This window comes from Colobus angolensis, unplaced genomic scaffold, assembly GCF_000951035.1.
Source record: "Colobus angolensis palliatus isolate OR3802 unplaced genomic scaffold, Cang.pa_1.0 Scaffold306, whole genome shotgun sequence".
NCBI classification, from domain to species: domain Eukaryota; kingdom Metazoa; phylum Chordata; class Mammalia; order Primates; family Cercopithecidae; genus Colobus; species Colobus angolensis.
The window spans coordinates 787,533-796,987 of NW_012116333.1; the positions used below are offsets into that span (position 1 = coordinate 787,533).

The 9,455-nt window shown below is 49.3% G+C and overlaps 1 pseudogene; it reads left to right on the forward strand.

The window, feature by feature from the left end:
• The first annotated feature begins 7,024 nt into the window (after positions 1-7,024).
• On the forward strand, positions 7,025-8,320 carry LOC105517696 (annotated as a pseudogene).
• Positions 8,321-9,455: the final 1,135 nt, after the last annotated feature.

A 9,455-nucleotide genomic window follows, 5' to 3' on the forward strand; every position in this document is an offset into this window, starting at 1 on the left:
TTATGTCTGTGGACCAGACTGTCTCAGGCCACAAGAATAGAAGTTAGTATAATACATGTTACACAGTTAACTTTTAGCAAAGTTTACTTTTGTTGAAAACCTTGTAAGTTTGGGATTTTAATTATCCTTTGCTATTAATAAGACCTTGTTTTGTCCAAATTAACTTAGAATTGGTACAGATTTTTTTTTTCTAACAGAATAGCCCCATACTTTAGGATTTTTGAGTTAGTAAGCTACTCTTTTGCTTTTTTGATTTAGGATAGCTCTGAACTGAACTAGTGAGGTGGGCTCACAATGAGGTTTCATTTAAAAGTTATTTTTTTACTTTTTTTCTGTTAGCAAAGCAGTTGCTGCTACAGACTGAATGCATTTGGGCCATCTGCAGGTTACTGGGTTAAAGATTTTTGATAGGAAGGCCTCAGTGCTTTCGGGATATGCCCTTGTTTACACTGACAACAAAGTGGTATTGGAGTGTTACAGGGTTATGAAGAATACCTTCAATTATTAATTACAGGATTTAAATTTACCTTGGCTTTTAAAGGAAGAGGGTACACATTTTTTTCTTAACTACTTGTATATATCTCTCTTTCTGTCTTTGACTTTCTCTCTCTCTCTCTCTCCTCTCTGTCTCTCTCTCTCTCCTCCCTGCCTCTTTCTCTCTCTCTGCCTCACTTATGCTGCAGTTCTCTCAACCACTGTGGAGAGATCTAAAACCAGCTGTAACCAAGCGTCTATGTATGGGAACTGGTCTGGGTGCCCTGGGTTTACAGGTTACCTTGTGCCATACCTTTGAAACAAGGGACCTGTCCAGGTTTCCTTCTGATGGCCAACCCACCTCGAATGCTGGCCAGTCCATTTTACAGAAAGTTTTAAGTTTTCCTGGTGTTACAGTACTCCATAGTCTCCCTTAAATCCTTTTTTGAAATTTTTCAGTGTAGTTCCTAGTAGGGTGTGCTTATTTGTGCCTGACCCATGCTTCTTTGAGATAAAACACCACGCTCACACCACACGCACACCACAACAAAGAACGAGTAAAAGGGGCACAAACACACTTTTGCAATTTACACCAAACCAAAATCAAAACCAAAATCAGAGTATCCAGAAATCCAAGCCAGGTCAAAACCAAAACCAAAGTATCAATCAATCCAAGTCAAGTCAAAAACAAAAACCAAAGTGCAGGTACAGGCACACTGTGGGTGATCAGGCCGTGCTTCCACTCAAATGGAGTAGGCAAGTTCCCAAGACCAGTCCTGTCAAGCAATTCAAACCAAGTCAAAACCAAAACCAAAGTGCCAATAAAGGCACACCGTGGGTGATCAGACCACGCTTCCACTCAAACAGCATAGGCAAGTTCCAAAGACTAGTCTTACCAAGTTTCAGATATTCAGACTCCAAGTACCAGTTCCTTCCTGGTGTTCAGCCACTGCGTTGATCCTCCACAGGGGCCTGCCATACACTGCTCTGCTGAGGCATCTCACCATGGCAAATGCCTACCCGGGAGTGCTTGGGCCGGTCATCCCCCACAGGGATGTTCCACAGGGCAGGCTTAAGCTGCCTAAGGAGCTGTCTGAACCATCTGCCAATCACCTCACTTCCCGGTTAGGGAACGAAGAAATGTAGCAGGATGAACTGCAGACAAAACTCCTCAGATACCAAGTTAAAGAAGGAAGGGGTTTATTCGGTCAGGAGCATTGGCAAGCCTCCTGTCTCAAGAGCCAAGCTCCCTGAGTGAGCAATTCCTGTCCCTTTTAAGGGCTCACAACTCTAAGGTGATGCGCATGAGAGGGTTGTGATCTATTTAGCAAGCTGGGGGTACGTGACTGGGGCCTGCATGTTCCAGTAATCAGAAAAAGCCAGAACAGGACAGGAATTTTCACAGTGCTTTTCCATACAATGTCTGGAATCTATAGATAACATAACTGGTTAGGTCAGAGGTCAATCTTTAACTACCAGGCCCAGGGCATGGTGCTGGGCTGTCTGCCTGTGGATTTCATTTCTGCCTTTTAGTTTTTACTTCTTCTTTCTTTGGAGGCAGAAATTGGGCATAAGACAATATAAGGGGTGGTCTCCTCTCTTATTCTGGAATTACAGGCATATGCCACCACATCCAACTTTTTTGTATTTTTAGTAGAAATGGGTTTTCACCATGTTGGCCAGCCTGGTCTCGAACTCCTGACCTCAGGTGATCCGCCCACCTTGACCTCCCAAAGTGCTGGGATTACAGGTCTGAGCCACTGTGCCTGGTGTGGTATGTGGTTTTACTGCATGTGACTAGTTTACATGCAACTAGTCTTGCAAATTCAGTAACCCAAGGTGGTGGATACCCTGTTCAACAAAAACCATCTATTGATGACACTTCTGGAAGTCTGGGCAATGTTAACTTGCTGTAAGAGTTCCCAAATGCTCTCAATTATCATGTGATACAATTTTAAAAATATCAGTATTGGTTTTCTCTTAAATTCAAGCATCATGTAAATATGTAATGTCGAAAATGAGGATTTCCCATAGTCCTATAGAATCACAAAGATGATCACTGGTAATATGCATGCTACATATATGATACTAGGTTTTCTCTACTCTTTTTTTTTTTTTTTTTTTTTGAGACAGAGTCTCACTCTGTCACCCAGGCTACAGTCCAGTGGCATGATCTCAGCTCACTGCATCCCCTGCCTCTCAGGTTCAAGCAATTCTCCCACCTCAGCCTCCCAAGTGACTGGAATTACAGACGCCTGCCACCATGCCCACCGAGCTAATTTTTTTGTATTTTCAGTAGAGATGAGGTTTCATTAAGTTGACCAAGCTGGTCTCAAACTCCTGACCTCTGGTGATCTACCCACCTTGGCCTCCCAAAATGCTGGGATTACAAGCATGAGCCACCATGCCTGGCCATTTTTTTGTACTCTTATACAATTATATGCCTGCTTTATAAAAATGAACTTATTCTACATATATATGTTATTACATTATTAGGACATGTTCCTAAATGACATATTACATTTTCATCATTCTTTTTTAAAACTTTTTTCCTGAGACAGTGTCTTGCTGTGTTGCCCAGGCTGGAGGGCAGTGGCCTAATCACAGGTCACTGCAGTCTCGAAATCCTGGGTTCAAGGGATCCTCCCATCTTGGCCTCCTGAGTAGCTCAGCTAAGTTTATTTTTTTTTTTTTTTTTTTTTGGCCTGGCACAGTGGCTCACACCTGTAATCTCAGCACTTTGGAAGGCCGAGGCAGGCAATCCCTTGGGGTCAGGAGTTCAAGACCATCCTGGCCAACATAGTGAAACCTCGTCTCTACTAAAATTACAAAAATTAGCTGAGCGTGGTGGCAGGTGCCTGTAATCCCAGTTACTCGAGAAGCTGAGGCAGGAGAATCGCTTGAGCCCAGGAGGTGGAGGGTGCATTGAGTCAAGATCGCGCCACTGCACTCCAGCCTGGGTGACAGAGCAAGACCCTGTCTCAAAAATAAATAAATAAATTATATATATATATGTGTGTGTGTGTGTGTATATATATATATATACACACACACACACACACATATATACTTGGAGAGACAGGTTTCACTATGTTGCCCAGGTTGGGTTTGAACTCCTGGACTCAAGCAATCCTCCCATCTTGGTTCCCAAAGTGCTGGGATTACAGGTGTGAGCCACCATGCCCAGACATTTTCATCATTCTTTTTTTTTTTGAGATGAAGTTTTGCTTTTGTTGTCCAGGCTGGAGTGCAATGCCGTGATCCTGGCTCACTGCAACATCCACCTCCCAGGTTCAAGTGACTCTCCTGCCTCAGCCTCCTTAGTAGCTGGGATTACAGGCATGAGCCACCATGCCCAGCTAATTTAGACACCTCTTAATCACTCCTGAGAAGTAGGGATGGGTTCAGTGTATGAGAATAAGAAACAGAGGCTCCAGGGTTGAGACAATTTGCCCAAAACACACCTCTTGTGGGAAGCACAGTTGCGACCCCCTAGGTCTCTTGGGCTTGCGGGTTTCTGCTCTCCTGTGGGTCCCCAGGAGACATTGGCTGCCAAGAGAAGGAGGAATCCTCCTGGGCAGAGGTTAACTTTTGCCACTCCAGGATTTGCCCACCCTGGGGTCCTGCCGGGAATGTTTCCCCAGCACCACCCTCCCCATGCCACCTCCTAACTGGCTGTCTCCTTCCCACCATTCAACAAACACATCCTACCTCCAGGACCAGCCTCTTCATCTCAGGAAGGCTCCCATGGGACTCCCAGAACCCCCATGGCTCCTGGAGCCCTGAGGGAATAACGCCCTGGGTGAGGACTGATTTCTTTTCCCATCCAGTGCAACCTTGGAGGTAATAGACAAGAATGTCCTGTGACGCGAAGCACTGGTTGTCCTGACCCCCGGTCCAGTGCCCTTCATTCTAAGCACATAGCATCCCTAGGCTGTTCCTGGAGGTGTGGGCTGGGGTTGGTAAGAATAAGCTGGACCAGCTGGGCCAGGGGAGGCAGCCGTGCCTGGGGCACATAGCCACTGCCCAGAGCTGCCCCCAGAGCTGGGAGCCGTCCTGCTCATGGCGCTGTGAGACGCCCTCCAGAGAGGAAGATAGAAGCTGTCTCCGTGCCCCGGGACTGATGAAGGGCCCATTCCAGGCCTTTGCACACCCAGGCTCGCTACCCTCCTGGGAGCCCTGTCCTGTGGGCCAGGACCCAGGCACCCTCACTGGTGGCATTCTCAGAAGCTGAGCCGCTCCCCACAAATGTCCACTTAGATGCATGCGTGCCCACACCAAGCCACATGTGGGTGTCTGGGGACAATGAGTCTGGAGGTGGGAGCGGGCCCCTTCCAGAAGGGTCTGGCCAAAGTCCAGTTATGAAGGTGAGCTGAGATGGGCTCCCTCAAAGGAACCATAGTGTGGGCAGCCCTGGGCAGAGCCTAGAGAGAAATGCCAGCCCTGAGACTGAGATACGATCCAGGGAGATGCACTGAATTGTGTCCTCCCCAAAATTTTTATACTAAAGTCCTGACCCCTGGTTCCTCAGGATGCAGCTGTACTGTGTTTGGAGAGGATTTGTAAAGGTTAAACAAGGTCATTAGGGTGCACCCTAATCCAGTATGACTGGTGTCCTTACAGGAACAGTTTGGGAAACAGACATGCGCAGAGGGAACAGCGTGGGAGGACGCAGGAGGAAGGCGGCCGTCAGCAAACCCGGCTCCATGAGACTCAGAGGAACCAACCCCCACACCTTGACCTTGGACTTGCAGCCTGCAGAATTCTCAGGAAAAGTGTCTGTTTTTTGTCACTCAGTGCGTGGAACTTTGTTCTGGCCCCTAGTGGACAAATACAATGGCTTTGCTGTTAACAGCCTAGTGGACAAATACAAAGGCTTTGCTGTTAACAGCCCAGACCCAGGTTTCCTGCACGTAAGGCATGGGACTCCCTCATCCCCTCTGCCCAGGCCCAGCCCTGGTCTCCGAGCTGAGCTCACCAGGTAGGCTGCAGGCAGCAGGCGGGAGTGGGGCCTGATGGAAGGGGCGGTGCTGAGGCAGTGAGGGCGGCAGAGGGATGCTCACTTGCTCATGTGGCTCGGCTTCGTGGAAGCATCGGGAGCAGGAGTGAAGGAAGCAAGGTGACAGGGGCCACTCATGGGGAGACAGATGGGCAGGCTCCTCCACATGCTGGAGACAACTTTGGGGGCACCTGCTCCACCCACTGCCACACCCTCAAACTTCCCCATGCCCCGTGCAGGGTCCAGCAGCAGCCCTGATTGTATGGTATGACCTTGGTGGTCAGATCAGGCATGCACAGCTTGAACCAGACTATGGGATCAGAATCTCTCCCCAGCAACGTGGCCCAGCAATGGGGTCTCTGAAGAGAGGATGAGCAACCACAACTGCAGGGCTACTCGCAACAGCCAAGTACACAGAGAGGCAGAGGTGGGGAGAAGGGAACAGGTGTGGAGGGAGAGGAGGGGCAGAACTGAGGCCGCATAGCCCAGGGAGCAGGGAAAACTGAAGGAGACCCCAAGCAGGGGTCCTGTGGGCTTTCCAATGTCTGGTCCTGCTGAGACCTGGCTGCCCTTGTGATCATGAGCCGGCAACCTACAGTCACTACAGCCCTGTCCTTCTGGTCTCCTCTTGGGTCCTGCCTCTGCACAGCCTGTAGCCAGGCTCAGGCTGGGATCTCCCATATGGACCCTAAGGCAGGCTTTCTTACACTTTCCATGGAAATTCTCCAGCTGATAGAAGTGAACACCCCAACCTGGGCCACATTCTCAAGTGGTCTGTAAAATTTTTGCAAGGTTTGTGGTTCATCTAAAAGATTCATAATTTAAAAATGGAATTCTTGATAGTTGAGTCAAGGCAGATTAGGTTTCTGGTGAGGATCAGCTCTCTGGTTCATTGTTAGCATCTTTTGGCCAACAATGTCTCCTGTGTCCTCCCACTGTGGAAGGGGGGAGGCAGCCCTCTGGGGCCTCTTTTATAAAGGCACTAATTCCATCCATGAGGCTCCGCCCTGGTGACCTAATCACCTCCCCATACTCCCACTTCCTCATACTATCCCTTGGGGTTTAGGATTTCAGCATATGAATCTTTAGGGGACACTAACTTTCAGGTCATAGCATTTGGACTTACACCATTGCCCCACCCCCGCCCCTCTAATTCTTGGGCCTTCGGACTCAGACTGAGTCACACCACTGACATTCTTGTTTCTCTAACTTGCAGATAGTAAACCGTGGGACTTCTCGGTCTCCATAACCACATAGGGCAATTCCTATAATAAATCTGCTCTTACATATACCCATATATATCCTGTTGGTTCTATTTCTCTGGATAACCCTGGCTAATACACACTGCGGGCACCTGTGCAATACCAAGGGCCTGGCCATCTGCTTGAAATGTAAAATAGAAAATACACACACACACACACACACACACACACACACACACACACACACAGAGAGAGAGATCCTGCCCAGAACCACCCACCCAGTGCCGGTCCCCAGACCAAGGCCCAGTCTCCTTCACCTGTCTCCATCATAAGCGCCACCAGCCTGTCTGACAAACTGCCCTGCAAAGTTATTGACATTGGCCCGGCCGCCTGGGGATGCAAGGCCCTGAACATTGTGAAGAAGGAGATGCCAGGCCTGATGCACATGCGGGAGCTGTACTAGGCTTCCAAGCCACGAGGCTCCCAGGCTCCAAAGGCACCCACATCGCCAGCTGCCTGCACACGACCATGGAGACAGCCATCCACATTGAGACTCTCATCACCCTGGGTGCCCCAGCAGCAACATCTTCCTCACCCAGAACCATGTGTTGACTGCCATTGCCAAGTCTGGCATTCCAGTATACGCCTGGAAGGGCGAAAGGACAGGGAGTACCTGTGGTGCATTGAGCAGTCACTATAATTCAAGGATGGGCCCTCAACATTATTCTGGAGGATGGGGGTGACTTCGCCAACCTCTTCCACACCAAGTACTCATAGCTCTTGCTGGGCCATCTGAGGTACTTCCAAGGAGACCAAGACTGGGGTCCAAGGAGACCAAGACCCACACAGGATGCTGGTCAGTGGGATCCTGAAGGTGCCTGCCATCAATGTCAATGACTCCATCACCAAGAGCAAGTTCAACAAGCTCTATGGCTGCTGGGAGTCCCTCATAGATGGCATCAAGTGGGCCACAGAGGTGATGATTGCCGGCAAGGTAGCGGTCACAGCAGGCTATGGCAACATGGGCAAGAGCTGTGCCCAGGCCGTGTGGGGTTTCAGGGCCCACGTCATCATCACCAAGATCAACCCCATCAACGCACTGCAGGCTGCCATGGAGGGCTATGAGGGGACCACCACGGACGAAGCGTGTCAGGAGGGCAACACCTTTATCACCATATCTATAGGCTGTGTCAACATCGTCCTTGGCCGGCACTTTGAACAGGTGAAGGATGATGCCATCATGTGTAATACTGGACACTTTGATGTGGAGATCGATGTCAAGTGGCTCAGCGAGAACACTTGGAGAAGGTGACCATCAAGCCCCAAGTGACCAGGTACTCGCTGAAGAATGGGCACCGCACAATCCTGCTGGCTGAGAGTCAGCTGGGCAGCCTGGGTTGTGTCATGGGCCACCCTAGCTTTGTGACAAGTGATTCCTTCATCAATCAGGTGACTGCACAGATTGAGCTGTGAACCTACCCAGAGCAGTACCCCACTGGGGTTCACGTCCTGCCCAAGAAGCTGGATGAGGCAGTGGCTGAAGCCCACCTGGGCAAGCTGAGCATGAAACTGACCAAGCTGACTGAGAAGCAGGCCCAGTACCTGGGGCATCTCCCCTGATGGCCCCTTCAAGGCTGATCATTGATGCTACTGAGAGCCAGGCCTGCGTTTCACCTTCCAGCTGCTGTTCTTGCCCAGGCCCTGCCTCTCCTTCTTAAGAGCAAATAGCACCAACTTAGTGACTGGTTTGTCAGCGTCCCCCATCGACTCCCCAGGGCTGGTCACTCCATTTTTGGCTTCTGCTGCACCCCTCATACTATTCCAATTGTGTCAGGGTAATTGAGAGGCCCCTCCTCAAGCCCTGGTCATGGTGGAGATATGAGGGAGACAGCCACAGGGGACCGTGAGCTCAGTGGTCTTGTAACTACTCACTAAGTCAGTCCTCCCTTAGCCTGGATGTCAGCAGTGGAGTCACAAAGCCCATGTACTTTACCATCTAGGCCTTCCTCTGGTCTGTGGACTTAACACCGTGTGCTTGGTTTACAGGTTCAGTCATTCTTCAGCCCCTGACAGATGAGAAGGAGCTGTACTGGAGGGCAAGAAAGAACTGTTTCAATTTTCCTGAGAGCTTGGCTTAGTGCTGGGCCTTCTCTTAAACCTCATGACAAAGAGGTTGGTACTTTCAGTCCCTGTTTTATAGGAATCAGAATACACTGTTAAGGAAAACAGAAAGAACAGAGGAGTGACAACCAGAGGTTGAGAGGGGCCAGAAAAGCATAAAAAGCGGGCACAGATTGGCTACCACTTTGTAACAAGAGAGTTCCTATCACAACCCTGGGTCAAAAAGAGAATAATTTGGCTTATAACGTTTATAATGTTAAAATAAAGCAGGAAGGTAGGTTAATAAAAATCTCAATGCCATTAAAAAAAAAAAGAAAGAAACAAAGAGGGAGGATACAAAACGGAATGAATGTTTCAATAGATACCTGACCAGGTATGCAAATTACCCAGCACAGCACAGGCAGAAACACTAGGCAGTGCTTGAGACATGGAGTTCCCTTCTGCCCCTCTGTCTCCCTCTACATGCTGGGCCTACTCAGGGAATCCTGGTGAGACATGGAGTTCCCTTCTGCCATGCTGTCTTCCTCTACATGCTGAGCCTACTCAAGGAATTCTGGTGTTCACAAAAGGGGTCAGAGGAACTGTATGAAGACCACAGCTTTGTGTAGGCCCACAAGCTTCAACACAGGCTTATGGATGTGTGGTTGTATATGTGTGCA